Source organism: Anabrus simplex, chromosome 1 (assembly GCF_040414725.1).
Source record: "Anabrus simplex isolate iqAnaSimp1 chromosome 1, ASM4041472v1, whole genome shotgun sequence".
In the NCBI taxonomy this organism is placed as follows: domain Eukaryota; kingdom Metazoa; phylum Arthropoda; class Insecta; order Orthoptera; family Tettigoniidae; genus Anabrus; species Anabrus simplex.
In genome coordinates this window covers 945174668-945198879 of record NC_090265.1, presented here as the reverse complement: position 1 = coordinate 945198879, position 24212 = coordinate 945174668, and positions in this window count along the sequence as shown.

The window sequence follows — 24212 nt, the reverse complement described above, 5'->3', positions numbered from 1 at the left end:
ACCCTCGTAAGGCAAACCCTCCGACTAGGGTGGGTGGCATCTGTCGTATATGAAAAACTGCGTGTTATTGTAGTAAAGGATAGTGTTATTTGTGGTGTGCGAAATGCAGGGATGTTGGGGACACTACAAACACCCAGTCCTCGAGCCAAGGGAATTAATTTAAGGTTAACATCTCCGACCTGGCCTGGAATCGAACTCAGGGCTCTCTGAACCGAAGAGCGCTATGTTGACCATTCAGCCAAGGAGACTGACATTATTATTATTATTATTATTATTATTATTATTATTATTATTATTATTATTATTATTATTATTATTATTATTATTATTATTATTATCTTGAAGATTTCACTATAAGAGCACAGCTCTGTAATCTACAATGTCCTTAGCCTTTTACATGGAACAACTTCAACAATCACACAAGTACCGAGCTCGATAGCTGCAGTCGCTTAAGTGCGGTCAGTATCCAGTATTCGGGAGATAGTAGGTTCGAACCCCACTGTCGGCAGCCCTGAAAATGGTTTTCCGTGGTTTCCCATTTTTACACCATGCAAATGCTGGGGCTGTACCTTAATTAAGGCCACGGCCGCTTCCTTCCCACTCCTAGCCCTTTCCTGTCCCATCGTCGCCGTAAGACATATCTGTGTCGGTGCGACGTAAAACAACTAGCAAAAAAGAATCTTACAGGTGTTGCTGTTATATGTGACTGCACCTCTATTCTTAGGTCAGTAAATCCATCATTACATTTGATTCGTTTTACCATTATTTGATACGGCCCTTCTTCCTAATTTTTATCGGATCTATAATATTTCTTGTCATTGACTTTTAGTCCTCGAGCGCCCCCTTTCACCCCTCACTCTCCTTCTACCCGTAATGGAATCCATTCAAGAGGGATGAGCATTACGTTGGTTCTCCTCACCTGGGAACAAGTCAGGCGGAGAGCTGGTCGACTCGGCACTTATTCACATGTGCAGTACAATGGGACATGTTTACTGTAGCTAGCTTCGAGGTGAGTCAACAGTCATAGATCAGTATTCAATTCAGGTAAAGCGACTCCGATTGAAATTCAATATAGAGATTGGTTTCTGATAATTTTTTGATGTTCTGTAGAGATTGAACTGAAAATGTACCACGCCTTCCGCAGTTCGAATCTGTAATATTCCCGTACCTTCTGTCACAAAATTTTCTTCCTGAGTGCTTCTAACCTCACCTTTTTCCACTTGCTACTTCTATTTCCACGGATCTCTACATCCTGCGGTTAGGGGCGCGCAGCTGGAGATTGCATCCGGGAGATAGTGGGTTCGAACCCCACTGTCGGCAGCCCTGAAGATGGTTTTCCATGGTTTACCATTTTCACACCAGGCAAATGCTGGGGCTGTACCACCTTAATTAAGGCCACGGCCGCTTCCTTCCCATTCCTAGGCCTTTCCTATCCCATTTGTCGCCATAAAACCTATCTGTGTCGGTGCGACGTAAAGCAAATAGCTTTTGCTATATTCGAAAACATTCCTCTCTCTCTCTCTCTCTCTCTCTCTCTCTCTCTCTCACCTCTCCCCTACCACTACGGCTATCTACGTCACCCTCTTTGTCCTCTCTTCACTGTTTGTCAGTGTGCATCGAGTTGGTTTGAGGGTGGAACCTATCTTCATTTCGTCTTTATGATGATATTTCATTCCACATCGTCCTGCTGACGTCTTCAACGAATCAGGTAGGGGGAAAGATCTCTTGACACTTTTGGGTAAGCTGGTTTTTCCCTCTCTATGGTAATAGATTTATATGATAGCCTTATGCTACGATTATTAACTACGTCTTATTTATTTACGTTTATCACCCTAGAACATATCAAATCATAAATGCTTCTGGTCAGATGTGATAACTTAGGGAATGTTTTCCCATTTTCACACCAGGCAAATGCCGGGACTGTACCTTAATTAAGGCCACGGACGCTTCCTTCCCATTCCCATGCCTTTCCTATCCCATCGTCACCATAAGACATATCTGTGTCGGTGCGACGTAAAGCAAATAGCAATAATAATAATAATAATAATAATACTCGAGAAAATATGGTGTGGAAACTTCTTTTTTGCTAGGGGCTTTACGTCACACCGACACAGATAGATCTTATGGCGACGATGGGATAGGAAAGGCCTAGGAGTTGGAAGGAAGCGGCCGTGGCCGTAATTAATGTACAGCCCAAGCATTTGTCTGGTGTGAAAATGGGAAACCACGGAAGTGGAATTTTCTAAGTGAGTTAAGTGTCGCAGATACTTTCCTGGAGACGCTGGTAACATGCTGCTTCCAAGAAAGATGTTCGTCTATCATAACACTGAGATATTTGACAGATTCACCGAAATCGGTGGGTGAATTTTGTAGGTAGAGTTTTAGTAAAGTGAAATTGCTTATGGTTTTTGACCAAAGCCGAGGATGTGAAATTATTGTAGCTTGTGATTTTACGTTATTTAATCTAAGTCTATGCGTGTCAGTCCATTTACAGATTTCTTGCAAGTCTCTATTGAAATTTTTAATTTCATCGGTTACTCTTTCCGGTTAACAGTGTAAGTATAATTGTGTATCATCAGCGTACATGTGGTGTCTGCAGCTGTTTACTGACGACGTAATATCATTGATATAGACAGATCCGAGATACAGTAGTGATCTACAATCAACATATCAACACCTGCCTGGAAAACTGCATACCTTTAGAGAAAGAAGGAGATTGATGTCTCTCCTGACTTCTTTTCAACGGACGCTATGCTGAGGAACTGAGATATATCAAGACTACACAAGCAGTCCATTGCAAGATATATACGAGAAAAGTCGTTCACGAACCAGATGAAAACTATGTCTGTGAACTGTGTGGCAGTCAGTGTGAAAGTTCATTGTTGCGTAATAATAATAATAATAATAATAATAATAATAATAATAATAATAATAATAATAATAATAATAATAATAATAATGGTTTTACGTCCCACTAACAACTTTTACGATTTTCGGAGACACCGAGGTGGCCAAATTTTGTCCTGCGGGAATTCCTTTACCTTCCGGTAAATCTACCGACACTGTGCTGACATATTTGAGTACCTCCAAATATCATCGGACTAAGCCAGGAACAGGTGCTAAAAGAGAACAGGATCAATGAATGCTTACAGTAAAGACAGCTGAAAATTCTGTAATTTTTGCACAATTGTGGGCTATTCCTTGTTATTAATAATATAATTTCGGCATAATCTAAATTAGCGTGTATTAACGATATTTTAAGATTTCCATTTCTAGTTGCAAATGTTGTATTATTTTATAATTTAGTACCTTAATTCAATTTAATTTTAAGATTTGTCACTCAGGGAATTCTCCAATTATGGGGACAAGCAAAATAAGGTTGATACAAAATAGAGCTAATTTGTAGATTACGCTGGTGGCTATTCGACCGCTGTGTTGAACGTACAGTGATTTTACGCTTGACAGAATTATTCATTTGAATTTTGAGGTGAAGTTGCTATTCATCCTTCATGCTTCTAGTCTGCCTGGATTGTATGGAGTCCATCGTATCACAAGGGAGTTCACGTTTATATTTCTGTTTAATTATTACTTCTTCGCTACAGTATATTTGCTTTATGTTGTGATTCTTAAACCAACGCAATGTCGTATTCTAAATCAACCGCACAAAGAGAAGTTTTCAGCGAGGGGAGAAAATTCCAAGAAAGATGAGAATTAAGGTACTTTATTCGAGGGTAAAATAAGGAACTGTGTTTTTTCTTTACAGTAAATACGTTAGTGTAGTCAAAGCACATAATATGATTTACACAGAAATTTCCCACTTGAAGGGTGAATTAAGAAAATAAAGCCAAATAAATAACGTAACCTTGAAGTAAAAGACTGTGTTAGAAATAAGTCAGTTATTCGATCCTGAGAGGCAGTTTTTAAATTAACAACATTGCTAAGCACTGGATTTGACGTTAAATTGTTAAATAGACTAAGAACTTTTCTACAAATGAAATACATTGTCGGAAAAGATCACTGAAATGTTACTTTAATTACTGTGACTTTGTTTCAACGTGTGAACGCATAAAACTTCAGATGTTAGCCTAAAATGTTCTCCAGGTATACTAATCTGAGGGGCTGCCTCGCCTAGGCGGCTCGGTTCATCCGGAAGGACGTGGGTTCGATTCCCCGTCAGAGAGTCGAAACATATAAGAAATGATATTTCCAATTCAGGACGTGCATATGGCCCTGAAGTTCACTCAGCCTACACCAAAAATGAGTACCAGGTTACTTCCTAGAGGCAAAGGCGGCCGGGCGTACAGCTAACCACTCAACCCCAACACGTGCCGAGGTTACGGATAGTGGAAACCTTTACCTTCCATCCCTCCAAGGGCCTCCATGGCCTGTACAGAGATGACTTCGCTTTTTGTATGTTAATCTGATGAAGTGCAAGATAGTAGTTGAACTTTACAGGCCTTAAACTGTTCCAAGAATCATTAAGAAAACTTCTTTAGATTTAGCTTTCATTTAGTGTCACAAATAAAGCAGCAAAATCAAGCTTATTGTTCTAAATGACTGCTGATGGCGTGAAAATAGCCACGGTGCCTAAATTTTACGTGAGATACGAAACATAGGGTACTAATTTTCGTTTAAAAATCTCATATGTTTCGCTCGGAATTCGAACTGCAGTCGCCCTGGTGAGAATACAGTTCCTATGTCTACCTAATTGTATGCCCAAAATTTCGATTGTATTAATGCCTGATTTACAAAAATAACCAATATATAAAAAAAATGAGCCAGGCTGAGTGGCTCAGACGGTTGAGGCATTAGCCTTCTGACCTTAACTTGGCAGGTTCGTTCCTAGCTGAACCCGGTGCTATTTGAAGGCGCTCAAATACGTCAGCCTCGTGTCGGTACATTTACTCCTGCGGGACTAAATTCAGGCTCCTTGGCGTCTCCAAAAACCGTGGAAAAGTAGTTTGTGGGACGTAAAGCCAATTACATTATTATTATAAAAATGAGGTGAAACTGTGTTTAGAATGTATCATCTGAAAAATAATAATCCTCTCGTACTGAAAAATCTATATTTTGATCAGAGGAATATATAATAACTCCGGTTTGGTCTTCTCTGCCTGTATCATACAATAAAATCCTCTCACCTCTTATTGTTCGATCACAAGGGAAAATTATTTTACGTTCTTGCAAATTATGGGTGTTAAGAGGTCGAGCTCCGTCTTCTTGATTACTAACATTTCTACCAATGTGATTTCTTCCTGGACGTAATTTCACCAAAACTTCGTCAAATACCCTAGAATTTTATCAGTGACCTCTTGTAGGCTACGGAATTCTGGACGGTGCTTTGTGTAGACACTCAGACGCTCTTCATAGAGTTTTTATTTAAAATGCTGAATTTCTACAGTAAGGAAATCGGCCTCAATCAGTCACTACTGATCTGCATTTGGGGCAGTCGTCCAGGTGTCAGATTCCTTATCTGTTGTTTTCCTAGCCTTTCCTTAAATAATTGCAAAGGAATTCGAAATTTATTGAACATCTCCCCTGGTAAGTTATTCCAATCCCTAACTCCAGTTTTTGTAAACGAATATTTGCCCCAATTTGTCTCCTTGAATTCCAGCTTTATCTTTATGTTGTGATCTTTCCTACATTTAAAGACACCACTCAAACTTATTCGTCTACTGATGTCATTCCACGCCATCTGTCCACTGACAGCTTGGAATATACCACTTAGTCGACCAGCTCCTCTCCTTTCTCCCAAGTTTTCCCAGCCCAAACTTTGAAACAGAACAAACCCAGAACAAATCGAGCTGCTTTTCTTTAGATTTTTCCAGTTCTTGAGTCAAGTAATCCTGATGAGGGTCCCATACACTGGAACCGCACTCTAGTTTGGGTCTTACCAGAGAATTATATTCCCTCTCCCTTACATCATTACTGCAACCCCTAAGTACCCTCATAACCATGTGCAGAGATCTGTACCCTTTATTTACAATCATATTTATGTGATTATCCCAATGAAGGTCTTTCCTTATATTAACACCTAGGTACTTACAATGATCCCTAAAGGGAACTTTCATCCCATCAACGCTCTAATTACAACTTAGAGGACTTTCGCTGTTTGAGAAACTCACAACGTGACATTTTGTCCCCATTTATCATCATACCATTGCGTACTGTCCATCTCACAACATTATTGAGGTCATTTTGCAGTTGCTCACAATGTTGTAACTTATTTATTACTCTGTTCAGAATAGCATCACCTAGAAAAAGCCTTATCTCTGATTTCACTCCTTTACTCATATCATTTACATATGCAAGAAAACATAAAGGTCCCACAATACTGCCTTGAGGAATACCCCTCTTAATTATTACAGGGTCAGATAAAGATTCGCCAACTCTAATTCTCCCAGAGTTCTGTTTTCAAGCAAGTGGTGCCTTCATTCATCTTTTACAACAATGATGTCATTCATATCGGCATTGACCGCACTTCTTTCCTTACAAGCGTTTCTTACAACAAATCTCTGATACAGTCTGATGCCATTTTTGCGTTTAGATTTAAGGCGATATGAAACTGTACTGTGCGCTAAAATGTTAGTCTTTTTCCTTGTAAACTTATAATTTCGGCCATTGTGCCACTCCTGGTTGAAAATTTCGTACGTTGTTTAACGGTAGAAATCACAATATAACTTTTGCAATGCAACCCTTCTTCTCCAAACTAAAAATTTGAAAGAACTTGACAAAATATGTGTAGTGGTCGTAATTGTTTCCACACATTCCTTTTAGTGGATATTTTCATGACTGGATATTTTTGTTCATGGGCCTTTTTCGGACATTTGCTACTGCAGAGTTTTCATACATAGCCATCTATGCTTCTGGACGTTTCTATATTCAAATTTTAACCTGTAAGGCCCGGCAGAGGTAGGCGTAATTTTCAAGAGTCTTTAAAGCTCCCTCCGGCAGTCCATCGCTTGCGATGTTGGCATGCAAGAGATTTCGGTGACACATTTGGAGTTTATCCGACAAAATGAATTAAAACTCACAATGTCTCGCATCGCACAAAGAAAATGCGCTTCTCTGCCAGTGTCGAAATTGCTATATAGGCAGCTTAAATGGTATCACATCAAAATTGTTTACACTGTAGTTGAGACCTATTATTATAGGCATGTGAGGAAAGAAAACAAGAGAGCAAGCCAATAATGGATGTTAATATTTTCTAGACACTGAATCGTCCTTAGATAAACAACTTAATATGGTTCGTAGGATGTGCAGATAATTGGGACAGGAAACAGTGCATTATGGTTAATCTTCAACATTGAATTACCTATTTCAGGAAGGGCACGGGCCAAATCCACATTGCGACACAGTTCGCACCCGCAACCCCACAGATGTGGGAAAAGCGGTAGAAAAAGAAGAAGAAAAGGAGAAGGTGGAAACACCTGTTTATACCGGTAGTTATGAATATGTACGTCTTCAAACAATTTACGCTATCCTTACGAAACAGATAGGTCTCATGACGACGATGGGATAGGAAAGGGCTAGAAGTGGGAAGGGAACCACGAAAAACCATCTTCAGAGCTGCGGACAATGGAGTTCGAAACCACTATCTCCCAATGCAATCTCACAGTTGCGTGCACCTAACCGCACAGCCAACTCACTCGATTAATTAAACCATTTTTATTTCGTTTCCATAGGAAATTATACTGCACCTCCCTCCAGAACATAGCGCCCTCCTTAGGCCCGTGTTCCCAAGTGTGGGAATACCTGATCTGAGGGAAAAACACTCCTTTCTCGACTGAATGGTCAGCGAAGTGACCTAAGTTCAAAGGGTCCCGGGTCCGATTCCTTGCCAGGACGAGGATTTTGACTGAGTATGTTGAATTCCTCTGGCTCGTGGACTGGGTGTTTATGTTCGTTTTCTCTTCATCTATACACAATACACCACATTGCCAACCAGTCCAAAAACACGCAATAGTGAGCATATTCCTCAACAGAGTTTGTATCGTGAAGGGCATATGGCCGTAAACCAAACAAACAAAACCCTGAAGGGCCATGGTTTACCAAGTGACCGCTGTTCAGTCTGAAGGCCTGCAGATTACGCAATGTCGTGTGGTCAGCACGAATTCGACGACCGTTATTATTGGCTTTCTAGATCGGGACCGATAGCTCACCGTCATATAACTCCTCAATTATAATTATGTATGCTGAGTGGACCCCGAACCAGCCCTCTGATCTAGGTAAAAATCCCTGGCCTGCCGCTAATCGAACCCGGGTCCTTCTGTTGAGAGGCAGGCACGGTACCCTTACACCGCGAGGCCGGCATACAGAAAAGCCGGTCGTAAAACAGCTAAATCAGAGGCACGCGGCTGTGAGCTTGCATCCGGGAGATAGTAGGTTCGAATCCCACTATCGGCAGCCCTGAAGATGGTTTTCCGTGGTTTCCCATTTTCACACCAGGCAAATGCTGGGGCTGTACCTTAATTAAGGCCACGGCCGCTTCCTTCCAACTCCTAGGCCTTTCCTATCCCATCGTCGCCATAAGACCTATCTGTGTTGGTGCGACGTAAAGCCCCTAGCAAAAAAAAACCCAGCTAAATCCACTTCAATTGTCGACCCCAATAAATTGGAAAAAAGACCATGAATAATAATAACAATCCGCCTCTGTGGTGTAGCGATTAGTGTGATTAGCTGCCATCCCCGGAGGCCCGGGTTTGATTCCCGGCTCTGCCACGAAATTTGAAAGTGGTACGAGGGCTGGAACGGGGTCCCCTCAGCCTCGGGAGGTCAACTGAGTAGAGCCATCCTGGAAGTGTTTCTCCGTGGTTTCCAACTTCTCCTCCAGGCAAATGTCGGGATGGTACCTAACTTAAGGCCACGGCCACTTCCTTTCGTCGTCCTTGCCTATCCCTTCCAATCTTTCTACCACCCCCGTCCCCTCACAATGCCAGTGTTCAGCATAGCAGATGAGGCCGCGTGGATGAGGCACTGCTCCTCCTTCCCTAGTTGTATCCCCCGACACAAAGACACGCTCCAGGCCACTGCCCTTGAAGCGATAGAGGTGGGATCCCTCACTGAGACCGAGAGAAAAACCTCCCCTGGACTGTAAATGGATTAAGAAAGAGAGAAAGAAATAATAATAATAATAATAATAATAATAATAATAATAATAATAATAATAATAATTGTCTTATTGCTGTATCTTATGTGTTTTATGCAGAAGCTGCATAAAGGGGCTTTACAGCCTCAGTGGCATTTACATTGTCAATCAGTTCGTTTCAATAATTCAGATCATTTCTTTCTGTAGTACTTTTGGCTGCTGATCAAGATTTTCCAAGCCTGGTACATGAAACTACAACCACTACCATTCCTTTATCTCCATACCGACTTTCTTTCAAATGTATTATCCAAGATGCTTGGCGGAAGTTTATCAGGATGCAACTTGCTCTTATTGATTTCTGGAGGAGGAGGTCAGTGTTTGCTTTGTTATTGGAGGAGCTAGGCAAGTGAGTTTGTCGTAGCACACACGACACTGCAAGCTAGCAGCAACCACGGCAATGCCTGCTGCGTCCCCTTTGAAGTGTAATCCAAGCAGAGCACAGCCTCATAATAATGAGCTTACGCAAGCATTTCTCCATATCCAATTTGCAGGCAGACCAGGATCAATTCCAGAGGGTTGCAGTGTAATTTGTGGTGAACGGTAATCGCCTCAACGTGTTCTCTGCTGATCTGTACATATCTTATCAGCGTCTTGCATCATTAACAACAATAATAGACAAACATTGTGTGATGATTATCATATGGTTGGTGTACAAAATGAATTAAATCTGTATCATGAAATTTGATTTATTGATTGGTACTCTATTTTTTCTGGCTAAATCAAAGCTGGATGGCCTCCTTTTACAGTTAACCAGATTAAAATGCAGCAAGACTACAAAATGCATTTAAAAACATTAAACCAAAAGCAATTTTAATTAATAACCGAGGTTGGTAGGTAAGTAATTAATGGTACATAACTAATTTACACTTGATATAAACTAACACAGATATTAAACTCAGTACGTATAAACCTGTACTAAATACACGGACTGTAAGCCTAATATTGTAATAAATTTTCTTCTTATTTTGGTTGGCTGGTGGTTCAACGTCATACAAAGTGAGATCGGTTTTAGGTAACGATGGGACAGGAACGGTCTACAACTGGGACAGATGGGTCCGCGGCGCTAATTAAGATACAGCCCCGATGCTTTCCTCGTGTGATGGTGAGAAACCATGGAAAACCATCTGCAAGGCTCGCGATACTGGAATTCGAACACACCATCCCCCGAATGCAAACTAATATCCTCCCTTTTTTTGTTGAAGTTTCCCGTACACACGCTCTCTCTCTCTCTCTCTCTCTCTCTCTCTCTCTTTCCTTCCGTCGCGCTACAGATTTGACGTACACGATTCCAGATGTCGCCGGGATCGCACCAGTCAGCCTAGCGACCCCGAAAACTATGGATTTAACATTAGTCTAAGTTATTTTATTCACCCTTTCTCACCCCCGATATCGATTGGAATTAAACAGCATCTGGAGTGTTACAGTTCATCTCAGCGACCCCGTAAACTATGGATTCGGCACTAATATCCGACGTTTTCGATTATTTTTACATGTCAACCCTCCCCACCCCCTAAGGGTGATAGGAGTGTCATACACACACAGTATTTTTCTCCAGTATGTGTACAATGTTTGGTTGAAATTGCGCTGTCCGTTCCAGAGCTATGCAGTACATCTATTTATACACAATACAACCATTTACATATAGAAGAAGGTGCATACTTTTTGCTGTACTCGTTGTTGACGGGTTAGATTTTGTACAATTGTAGAAAATATATACGGTATTTATCATCTCCTAGACACAGACAGTAAGAAAACGATCTCTCGTGATATCCGAGGGTATGATTTGCTTAGAGTGTAAACGAAGAAGTAAAGAAAAAGGTTAATAGAGAAAATATGAATATACGAGTAGAAAAACAGTAGATGAATTTTGATCACAGTTTATTTTAGAAGTTGTTTTACGTCGCACCGAAACAGTTCGGTCTTATGGCGACGATGGGGTAGGAAAGAGCTAGGAGTGGGAAGGAAGTCAGCGTGGCCTTAATTAAGGTACAGCCATTCTTGCGCCAACCTGTGCAACGAAAACTCAAGACAGTCATTCATAAAACCGGCAAAATTTTATTTATATATGACGTATTTGATATCACTCAATGATTCGCTGCACTGCGGATTTGTTCCATCTGTTTATGGACTCGAACTTTCACAGTTTTTCCGGATTCTGCACGAAGCGGTACTAAGTACTACCCAACAGCAAAAATACTGAGCCATAATTCCGATCAGCTCTGCATCCCTCGCTTCTCGCCTATATATTGGTCTGTGACTTGCCTGGTAAGAAAATGGGAAACCTCGAAAAACCATCTTCAGGGCTGCCGACAGTGGGGTTCGAACTCACGATCTCCCGAATGCAAGCTCACAGGTGCGCGCCCCTAACCGCATGGCCAACTCGTTCGGTGTCACATTAATTTGAAGTGTCATGAGAGTTATTGGTAGAAAATTTCACATTGTTAGCCGCATATCCAAGTGAAATGAAATGGCGTATGGCTTTTTGTGCCGGGACTGTCCAAGGACATGTTCGGCTCGCCAGGTGCAGGTCTTTTGATTTGACTCCCGTAGGCGACCTGCGCGTCGTGATGAGAATGAAATGATGATGAAGACAACACGTACAGCTAGCCCCCGTGCCAGCTAAATTAACCAATGATGGTTAAAATTCCCGACCCTGCCGGAAATCGAACCCGGGACCCCTGTGACCAAAGGCCAGCACGATAACCATTTAGCCATGGAGCCGGACATATCCAAGTGTATTGGCAGCGATGAGAAAAATAAAGCATTCTTAAAAAGAACATATTCAGCATTTGCAAATTCAAAATCACAGTCCAAATATACAGGCGAGAAGCGAGGGATGCAGAGCTGATCGGAATTATGGCTCAGTATTTTTGCTATTGGGTAGTACGTAGTACCGCTTCGTTCAGAATCCGGTATCTCAGGTGTTCTCGTATCAAATTCGTTCCAAATCGTCCAGCCATTCTTGCGCCAACCTGTGCAACGAAAAGTGACAGTCAGTCATAAAACCGACACAATTTTATTTACTGTATTTATGACGTATTTGTTAGCGGAAAGAAGCCACGCCATTTACCATCAGGCTAAAGCTTGGAATTTTATTTTCATTGTTAAAAACTAATTCATGATGAAGTTAATCATTTTATGTCATACGTAATATTCTAGTTACACACACGCGTGTTCACTCAGTTTGTTGCATGTATGCAACATATACATATATTTATATTTAATTATTTCTCCTTTCTATGAACCTTCCAGAAAATCCATCAGTCAAATTAAACCTGTCGTGATCCATGATTGGGCAATCTGGGGACTTGGATTCGATTTTTAGGAGTTTACACAAGGGCAGTAACAAGGCTATCTTTCAATGTACCAACAACTCTCTTCACCTGTATAATTAAAAAAAGATTACACACTCTTACACAGTTAAATTAAAATTGTTCTTTGCAATTGTGTACAACACTTCATATTGGAGAGAGGTTTTATCAAGTCTCTGTCCTCTAGAATTCTCTCTAGACAAGCTAATTTACAATTGTAAAATGTCGGCGAAATTTGGTGAATACTTAGCTCGTATTTAGGAATCTTCTTTCTTCTCTCTGCGACGCCGTAGCTGTCTCGGGATGTCGTGATGCCTAGTCGAAGGAAAGTGCAAATCCATAAGCTCAAACTCGGCACCTTCTCATGGTATACTGCCGTCACTTGAACGCTTCTAGCACTTGGGTAGGTTCTCTCTTTCTCTCCGTCTCCCTGGTTTACTGTCCCTGAGGCTCACTGCCACGATGCGTAAGTCACGGTAGACGGACAAGTTCTCTCTTCTAATCTCTCTGTGGCTCACTGCCACGATGCCTAAGTCACCGTAGTCACGTTCTCCCCGAACCCTTCGCAAACTCCAGCTTATTCTCTATTTTCTCGAATTTTTCCAGTGCCTTCCGAAATACTACTACTACCACCACCACCACCACAGAGTTCTGTTGTGTCTCATTTCGATTGGCTCACGTGTTCTTCCCACTAGATTAACAGGGAGTATCGTGGACCACTCTGGAACAAAGTATTTTTCTGATGCGTCAAAATCACCTCGTGGCTTACGTGACACTTCTTTCCACTAGTTTCTCGAACTACCCGTCAGGATTTTCTATTGCGTTTCTTTTTCTATATTGGGGCCGTTCTGTTGGATATTTCACAATGTTGCACACACACTGGACTTTCTGCCACTAAAGTTTACTTTATGTTAAATTGCACTGAATTATATGCTTTGAATATTTCGAATTGACACTCAGAATTATCACTCATTTAAATATTCGAAGCACTGTAACTTCTTGCCACTATTGTACATTTGCTTAGGTTTTAAACCATTACTCCAAATCTCTCACTCTCGGAGGTCTGATTCGAAACTCGCTCGAGTTCGTTCACTCGGCACTTGAGATATGAATGGGGCGCTTCACGACACGCCGTCGTGACAAACCAAGTGCTTTGGCGACCTGTGAGTGCTTCCAACTACTATCTCCGTTTGACGAGAAGTCGCAGCAGCTTGGAGGTACGAGTCGAGTAACAGATATAACACTAAGCTACAAACATTAAGGTCAGGGTGTATTTTGCCCGAAGGCAGATCCGAAGCTCCGCAGAGGTGTGCCTGAGCCGGAGTTTACGTACGGTAGAGGGGCCAGTTCCTTTTCGCTCCTCCATTCCGTCACCCCCACCAACTGCGCGTGGCAACCCATCCAAATCTTGACCACGCCCAATCTTGCTTAACTTCGGAGATCTCACGGGATCCGGTGTTTCAACACGGCTACGGCCGTTGGCAAGCTGCAAACATTAGTCGTGATAAATTATGCAAGCTCTCTGAAAAATATGCATGTTCATTATTAAACTGTTCATTAAGCAGTTCTTGCTTTGAATGTTTCCGGCTCCATGGCTAAATGGTTAGCGTGCTGGCCTTTGGTCGCTGGGGTCCCGGGTTCGATTCCCGGCAGGGTCGGGAATTTTAATCATCATTGGTTAATTTCTCTGGCACGGGGGCTGGGTGTATGTGCCGTCTTCATCATCATCACCATCATCGTCACCACCACCACCACCACCACCACCACGACGCGCAGGTCGCCTATGGAGTCAAATAGAAAGACCTGCACCTGGCGAGCCGAACATGTCTTCGGACACTCCCGGCACTAAAAGCCATATGCCATTTTATTTCATTTCACTTTGAATGTGCAACTAAAACACATTGCTCTACCACTTAACAACAGCACCTCAATTCTCAAGACTCACCGCGGACAGAGCAGACGTTTATTGTCAGACTTTGATACTTGAGATTGGCGCATGCGCAACAATCAAGCTTAACCCTCGCACCCCTCACCACCGTATTCACGCGACTTCTCGTCAACCGACCATAGTAGGTCAAGGGCCACTGATGAGGCTTCCTGAATTGGAGTTTACTTACGGTACGATGGCGAGTTCCTTTCCGCTCCTTCTGTAGTCAGCAGCACATGGGCTACCTATTCAAGTGTTGACCACGTTCAGTGTTGCTTAACTTCAGAAATCTCAACGGTTGGGGTGCTTCATCATGGCTACACAGTTGACCCAGATAATCCATGCATATTGAAAATATTGAAATGAAAAAATGAAATGAAATGGCTTATGGCTTTTAGTGCCGGGAGTGTCCAAGGACAAGTTCGGCTCGCCAGGTGCAGGTCTTTTGATTTGACAGCCGTAGGCGACCTGCACATGATGATGATGATGATGATGATGATGATGATGATGATGATGATGATGATGGAGACACATACATCCAGCCCCCGTGTCAGCGAAAATAACCAATTATGGTTAAAATTCCCGACCCCACCTTGAATCGAACCCGGTACTCCTGTGACCAAAGGCCAGCATGCTAACCATTTAGCCATGGAGCCGGACATTGAAATGAAAAACATGCGTTTAACGGTCAAGGATAGTAATTTACATCCATATTTGCTTAACACTGAGACGAAGTGGGAAGGAATAGCGGAAATCCATCCCATGTTGTTGATAAAGTTGATAAAAATGTCCAATTTGCTTGCGCTGTATTAGCTGCTAGTGAAAAATTTGTCCACGGGAGAACGATGGAAAATTTTGTCGATGAGTGGTACGAGGAACATCTGCCTCTGAATAGGATACAGATATTTAGGGGAAAATAGCAGACATGTAACTTGTACCATGAGCAGCGAATGAAGAATCAATCACTGATCTGATTACAAAAGTTCACTCCATATAAATCAAAAGCGAACTCTATCGATATGGTAAACAATATGGACAAACATATTTTTGCTGTTTGGTGATACAGTACATGCTAAGAGTTCGACTTGAAGTGTTACGTCCAACGTGCTCTTATGTTTGGATGAATGATGGGACGTATGATTGGCTCGTGGAGGATAATCTGGAGGAATGGAACAGTATTGGATCCTAAACATTAAGTATGGTCTAAAAAAGTCTTCAGGCGCATACAGATTAAATTATGTGAAGAATACCCCCAAAAGAAGTCAATTAGCATCAACCTGAGACTAATAACGCCTCCGATGTAATTCGACGTCAGTAGGATCACAGGTAACCATCTTCAGACATAAGTTGTATTTTAAATCCACTGAATGTTGTCCTGAGAATATATTAGCCAGGAGAACTTCTTACAACAAGCAGTAAATACCATAAGTTTGAATCCAGCTCAGTAAGAAGCGGGAAGATAAAACATTAATCACTTCTGGAAAAAATATTAATATCAATTTAAGACCGCGTCACCAACGAGGAACTACTCCTTCGTTTCAGGAAATCATGTGAGGTTATAACGCTCGCAGAACACAGTGAAATAGCCCATTTCGGTCTCATCTCCTGAATTGACAGATAGAGCCTGATAGAATTGATCATAAGTGGTAGTATGGCAGGGCATCCTGGACGTAGGTGGAGATTATGATCTTGTAGGAAACTTCCTACGGTAAAATGACATCAAAGATACAGCGGCATAAAATAGTTTTGGGAACTATTTGTCTCCATAAAAGCCGCCAATTGTGTGAGGAGAAGCCATAATAATAATAAGAAGAAGAAGAAAAATGCCATTGTTGAAACGGCTGAGGAGACAAACCAAAGAAGCATCCATGGTGGACTCAAGAATGTGATGAAGCCATAACACAAAGACAAATCGCTTGGCAAAAATGGAATTCTCTGAAGAATTCAGAAAGATATGAAGACTTTCTGGAGGCTAGGAAACATGCAGCGAAAGTGATCCGCCAAGTAAAGCGCGCATTTGACAAAAACCAACTGACACAGATCGAGCAGGACTTCAATAAGAATAATACTAGGGATTTCTATAGAACCTTCAAACGCAACCTCACCAAGTACACCCCACCAAGTCTACATTTCCGAGATTACAATGGAAAAGTTGCCTACAACGACAAGGATAACTGCCAAATCTTGGCTAAATATTTTGAATCTCTTCTTAACTGCGAACAACCAGAATTCACCTTTGAAGAATCCAGACATCCCAACCCAGATTCTTCTCCCCCACAAAAGAGGAAATCAAACAGATAATTACATCATTAAAGAACAACAAAGCACCTGAAGAAGATGCGATAATTGCTGAACTCTGGAAGTCTGCAGGTGAAAAGGCGATCGATAAACTAACTGAGATCATTCGTGAGATCTGGGAAACAGAGAAGATCCCAAATGATTGGACAGCAGCCCTGATTCATCCCCTACATAAGAAAGGTGACAAAACAGATTTAAACAACTATCGCGGCATCTCCCTTCTCTCAGTAACGTACAAAATTCTCTCCAAAGCCCTTCAAACTCGGGCAGAAGAGCAACTTGATTCACAGTTGGGTGAATACCAATGAGGCTTTAGAAAAGGACGATCTTGTGCAGAGCAGATCATGAACCTTAAGTCTGTCCTGTCGTACCTAAAATCCAGGAATAAGACTTTTGTAGTTACTTTCGTTGACTTCCAAAACGCCCACGACTCCATAGATCGACACACACTCCTCCGCATTCTGAAGGAAATGGGCTTAGACAACAAAACGAGAGCTATCATTCAACAGACCTTAACCAGCACTACGTACAGGGTGAAATTCAGGCGAGAAATTTCGAACGTCTTCGAAATCAAGACTGGTGTTAGGCAAGGGGATGGAATATCACCACTTCTCTTCAACTGCGTTCTGGAGAAAATTATTCGGGAATGGCGCAAGGAGATTTGCAAGGCAGAGGTTGAGAATGGCCTTAGAATAGGATATAAGAAAGATGCTCTTATCATAGACTGCCTAGCTTTTGCAGATGACCTAGCGATCTTTTCTGATTCCCTAGATACTGCTGAAAAACAAGTTAACCAACTGAGAATTCAAGCAGCAAAAGCTGGCCTCCGAATCTCTTTCCAAAAACAGAGTTTATAACCAACATCAAGCCAGCTCCCAGAGAGCTCATTGTGGAACAGGGAAATATCAAGCAGGTGGAAAAGTTTAAGTACTTAGACGAGTGGATAGTATCTAACAACTCTGAGAAAGAAGCAATCATGTGCAGAATCAACAAGATGAAGGTGGCATATCAGCTGACTAGGAATGTCTACAACAAAAGATCAGTGTCCATCAATGCCAAGCTTAGGCATTATTGTTCGATTGTACACCCGGAAGCACTGTACGCAGCAGAATGCCTTGCAATGAGCAGAAAAGGTCTGATGGAGAAGCTAGAAGCTAAAGAAAGAAAAATCCTGACAAAGATTCTTGGACCAATCAAAGAAAATGGTGAGTAAAGGAGACGACACAACAGCGATCTGTACCAGCATATGGAGAGGATAACGGACACGATTCGGAAAAGGATTAATTTTTATGGCCATATAGCACGCATGAGCACACAGAGACAGACCGATAGGATCTTTTCCTACTTTCTTAACAAGAAAACCAAGGGACCCTGGTTTATCGAAGTTGAAAAAGACCTTCAAGAAATAGGAATCACACTCGAAGACATCCAGAAACGTGCTCCTCTCCACAAAAAGCTTCAGGGATCCAAGGGGTTCCAAGAAAGGCCAAAGTTGAAAACAGGCAAGAAGTGGAATGATGAAAGAAAGGAGGCTCACAGAACGAGAATGCGTGAGTACTGGGGAAGAATTAAAGCTCAAGGATGCAAACGGTTGAAATAACGTGGTCCACAGCAGGCCGAAACGAAGAAAGAAGAATAATATAACCTCAGCTATCGTGATGCAGACCTTCTATAGTGGTGTCATCATGCGGTCTACCTACCAATTTTAAGCAATAAAAGTAGAATTTTTCTGGAACTGATGCTATGGTTCATTTAATTTAATGCCAACAACAATGAGATGGAGAGCCAAGATTTTTGACTGTCCTTCAAAAATCGACTATCGGGATCGAACTTGCGAACTTACCATAAATCAGACGCACTACCACTGATCCGCCGAGGCAACGTTACGTAGGTAATAAATAAATAAATAAATGCTGTATTTTTTTTTGTGCATGTATTTCAGTTGTCTTGGCAGACTGATATGTAGGCTGATAGCAACTTCTGGCTCCGTGAGGATAGCAACGAGTAACTACATCGCTCCTCATTTCCCTACTACACCTCTTCAGTGATGCCTAGGCCATCTATGTGAGCCAAGATGTTGAGGATCCAACCAGCCTTTAGGCTGGGGACTGAACATACATGTGTATACATACTTAGCACTATGTGTTTACCGTGAAAATAAGAGCCAGAATCTATTGTAACTATAAGCAGCAAAACAAAGACAAAGACACCTCCGTACAGGCCATGAAGGCCCTTGGAGGAGTGGAAGATGAAGGCTTCCACCATTGTTAACCACGGCACGTGATGGGGTAGAGTGGTTATCTCTACGCCCGGCCGCCTTTGCCCCCAGGAATTAACCTGGTACTCATTTTTGGTGTAGGCTGAGTGAACCTCAGGGCCATATGCACCTCCGGAAGTGGAAATCTCGTTTCTTAAATTTTACAACTTCCTGACGGGGATTCGAACCCACGTCCTTCCGGGCGAACCGAGCACGCTTCTATCGCCTCGGCCAGGCAGCCCCTAACTATAAGCAGCAGGTGCCATATATTAAAAGAGTTTACTAAAAACATATTTGACAAATCCGTCCGTATGTTCTACTGGACCGATTTGCTTCATTTCTGTTTTATTTTCTCCGGAATTACTTGACGGTGAGTCATGAGATATTGATGGGTCTCGAAGTTCAATCAACTTCGAGAATAAATAAAATAAAATCATTAAACGACCACTCCAATAATTGCAGGCGAAGACACCCTAACCCGCAGAACATTCTATACTTATCAGCATGCTAAGCGGCTAACACTTTCATTAATATTCAGAAATATGTGATTTTCATCTTTAGCAATGGCATTGCATGCAACCATGTTTGATTACTACCTGTCAGGCTAGAGTGTATACAATTCCTCTGATCACGGAAGAATGCTATTGAGTGCTAAGTACTCTTTGATTCTCTAACCTTTCTAAGCTTCGAAATATATTCAACAGATGGCCGAGCGTTCCTAGTAACCTACGTGCTGCTAAAAGAAAAGTCTACGTACAAACAGACCACATCATGTCATACGCCTTAGACATTATCTGGGAACACCTATCGAAGGATAACTTTTTTTGGCTTTACGTCGCACCGACACAGATAGGTCTTATGGCGACGATGGGACAGGAAAGGGCTAGGACTGGGATGGAAGCGGCCCTGGCCTTAATTAAGGTACAGCCCAGCATTTGCCTGGTGTGAAAATGGGGAAACGACGGAAAACTATCTTCAGGGCTGCCGACAGTGGGGTTCGAACCCACTATCTCTCGAATACTGGATACTGGCCGCACTTAAGCGACTGCAGCTATCGAGCTCGGTGAAGGATAACCTAGCTACCGAGAAAGAGTTATCTGCCTGGGAAAAAAAACGCTCCTATGAGCTCACAAGACAACCGTTTTGTATAAAAGAACTGCGATTAAAAATCCCACTGCCTTCTACGACACAATGCCAAGCTTGCCATCAAGAACTGCAGAATAGAAAAAGCGAACATATCGATAGATTTTTACAAAACATACGGCATAATGGCGCCAGAATGGATGAATTCTGACTACGAACGTCGATGTACCATAACGCGATTGTTATTAAATTTTCATAAAACTATTGAAAGGTGCAGGCAAAACAACATGACCACGACAGGCATATCAAGGCGAGTTACCTGTTCTACTTTTAACGAATGTTGCGGTGCAGCACGGGTTCTCTGGTAACTATGATTTTTTTTACTGAGTAGTGGTAAGAAAAGAGATTTGATCATTCCTGAAAGACAGGTAGTCGGATGTGTTGTCAAACTGGAAAGATGAACACAGGAGGCCAGTACAAGTAACCCGCTGCATTACCAGACAAATCTCGGGCCTTGTCTCACCACGATGTAGTTCCAACCTAGTAACATCATCATCATCATCATCATCATCATCATCATCTGTTTACCCTCCAGGTTCGGCTTTTCCCTCGGACTCAGCGAGGGATCCCACCTCTACCGCCACAAGGGCAGTGTCCTGGAGTTTCAGACACTTGGTCGGGGGATACAACTGGGGAGTATGACCAGTACCTCGCCCAGGCGGCCTCACCTGCTATGGTGAACAGGGGCCTTGTAGGGGGATGGGAAGATTGGAAGGGATAGGCAAGGATGAGGGAAGGAAGCGGCCGTGGCCTTAAGTTAGGTACCATCCCGGCATTCGCCTGGAGGTGAAGTGGGAAACCACGGAAAACCACTTCGAGGATGGCTGAGGTGGGAATCGAACCCACCTCTACTCAGTTGACCTCCCGAGGCTGAGTGGACCCCGTTCCAGCCCTCGTACCACTTTTCAAATTTCGTGGCAGAGCCGGGAATCGAACTCGGACCTCCGGGGGTGGCAGCTAATCACGCTAACCACTACACCACAGAGGCACCTAGTAACATACAAGTCACAATTGCAGGCGCTCCTGAGCTTCGAGAAGATTTTTTGCTCTCTTCTTTTAGTGTAGGTTACCTTTTCTCCACATTGGAAACGGATTAACAAAAGGCTTGTGTCGTAATCATTGTAAAAGCGTGGTACTGTAACGTCACTCCAGGGCAAGACTTTTTTTCCACGTGTTTTCACACCACGCCTTTCAAAGTAATTGCTCCGTCTCGAAAATATTGCGTCGTTGACAGCAACATGACGAACAGACAACATTTATGATCGGTGAAATGAAATAGAATGTACTAAATCTCTCAGTCCATTTGCAGTTATCCACCCTGGAGAAATAAAGCTGAATGAGCACAATTTCAGTATTACAGTAAAACGTGTCTTTAACGGAACCTCTCCTCCTGTGGGCAGGGGCGATAGAATAACACCCACGGTATCCCCTGCCTGTTGTAAGAGGCGATTAAAAAGACTTTCATGAGATATAAAGTTGGAAGCGTGGGCTGGCGACCATGCGGCCCTTACTTTCCACTTACTTGTGCCAGGCTTCTCAGTTTCATCTATCCTGTCCGACCTCCCTTGGTCAACTCTTGTTATTTTCCGACCCCGACTCTAGTAGAGCATTCGAGGCCACGCCGTTTGTGGACCTTGTCTTTCTTTGGCCGATATCTTGATTTTTCGAAGTGTCTGATCCGGTCCATTTTTTCTCTAGTTGCCTAGTTGTATTTCCTCTTACAACAATAATCGCCACCAGCACTAAAACCTTTAGCGAAATCTTACCGAACTGTAAAACTGTCCATATCAGAAGAATTTTCCCGGTCCCCTGAATTATGGTTTTATATTCACGTATTTATCATAACCTGTCTGACGCGGAAACGGATTTAAATTTTGCGTCTATAAAGGAAAAAATAAGTAAATTTAATTCCTTCCTAACCCCTTTCATCCGGGAGATAGTGGGTTCGAACCCCACTGTCGGCAGCCCTGAAGATTGTTTTCCGTGGTTTCCCATTTTCACACCAGGCAAATGCTGGGGCTGTACCTTAATTAAGGCCATGGCCGCTTCCTTCCAACTCCTAGGCCTTTCCTATCCCATCGTCGCCATAAGACCTATCTGTGTTGGTGCGACGTAAAGCCCTTAGCAAAAAAAAAAATGTATATACTGAATTCTAAGGAAAAACATATTTGTGTTACAGCTGATGAACTAGTGTATGTACGGTAAGTGGGTGATTAGTCATGGTTGTATCTATTACCGGTCGCTTAAGTGCGGCCGGTATCCACTATTCGGGAGACAGTAGGTTCGAACCCCACTGTCGGCAGCCCTGAAGATAGTTTTCCGTGTTTCCCCATTTTCACACCAAGCAAATGCTGTGGCTGTACCTTCAATAAGGCCACGGCCGCTTTCCTCCCACTCCTAGCCCTTCCCTGTCTCATCGTCGCCAAAAGACCTATCTGTGTCGGTGCGACGTAAAGCAACTAGCAAGAAAAAGAAGTATCTATTACCGCAACGGAGGTATACACTTATGATTTTGTGTAACTTTTTAGCCACCTCTATGAACCGGATTGCTGTATACAGCGGAAACGATTTTGGTCCCTTGGCTTTCCGCTGAGAACAGGTTTTACCGTATTGTTATTCTTCCTGCTCCGATTCTTGTACCATGTGCCCCCACTGGGCGAGGGACGCAGACGAAGAATACACCCACGGTTATCTCCTGCCTGTTGCAAGAAGCGACTAAGAGCGGCGACCAAGGGATGATTGTATTAGAACCATGGAATTACTTGTGATTAGTACCATTACGTACGAAACACCATGGATCGACGTTACTTTCGACTAGTACCACCTTACGCGGGTCTACGTTATATAGGAGCAGTACCATTCTGTGCGAAACATTATAGGTCTGAGTGTTCCTTCTAAAAGAGGTCATCATGTATATTCCACTGGTTCGTTTCACTATGTTCAGTGTGGTCTGCGTTACCTATGAGTAGTACCACTTCATGTGCAACACTCTGGGTCTCCGTAGCTTGCGGTTAGTACTGCTGTGTGAGAAACACCACGGGAATTGCGGCGCCCGTGATTAATAGCACTGTTTGAGGAAAACCATTGGTCTGCGTTGCCAGAGAGTATTATTATTATGTGAGGAACACCATGGGATTGTTGCCTGTGGACGTTACCATAATGTGGCATTGCCTGTGATTAGTATCACAATGTGAGCGACCCCATCAGTATACGTAACCTGTGATTAGTTCCACCAAGTGAGGAACACCACGGGAATACCGGCGTCCGTGATTAGTACACCTAGGTGAGGAGAACCATAGGTCTGCGTTGCTTGTGAGTGGTGCCCTTATGTGGGAAACGCCGTGGGTTTGTGCTACCTGAGATTGTGTGTGACATACCATGGGTTTACATTACCTGTGATTACTACCACTGTAGGAGGAACACCATGGTTCTCTTTTACTAGTGATTTGTAGCACTGTAGGAGGAACACCATGGTTCTCTTTTACTAGTGATTAGTGCCACTGTGAGAGGTCGGTGACCTGGATTTTGGACCGCTTTAGATAATAAGCATCACCGCAGTGATTAAGATATTGTGAATTGGATCCACTGATTGTTTTTATTTCAGGATCATTTTCTCATCACCAATCGTTTTAGATTCTAGTCAGTTTTAATTTTTATTTCGTTACACCTCGTACCATTAGGGGCCTATGACCTAGCTGTTCGGCCCCTTCAACAACAAACATTATCATAATTATCATTATCATCATCATCATCATCATCATCATCATCTTGTACCATAACATTCACTACTCAGGTGCAGGAGCAGTTACTAGACCAGGGACTTGCATTGCTCGGCGCAAGGTGCTAAAAACGACTTTGCTAGATTGACCAGAGTGCAGACCCCCACTACTCGATCTTGAACAATAGCGCTGTCTCTCTCTTTCCCTACACCTGTCTCGCTTGCTCCGCCTGTCTCCCCCTTCCTCAGTTGCTCTGCAGCGCTCCACCATATGAGCAGAGTTGAGCCGAACTTAGCCGAGTCAAAACGCTGGTCCGAACCGAGCCGACTTGGACCGATGCACGGTGCACAAAACCTCAGCGCCTGTGTTTGCACGCATGAGATTTTGGGCGTTTGAGTGGCCTTGCACT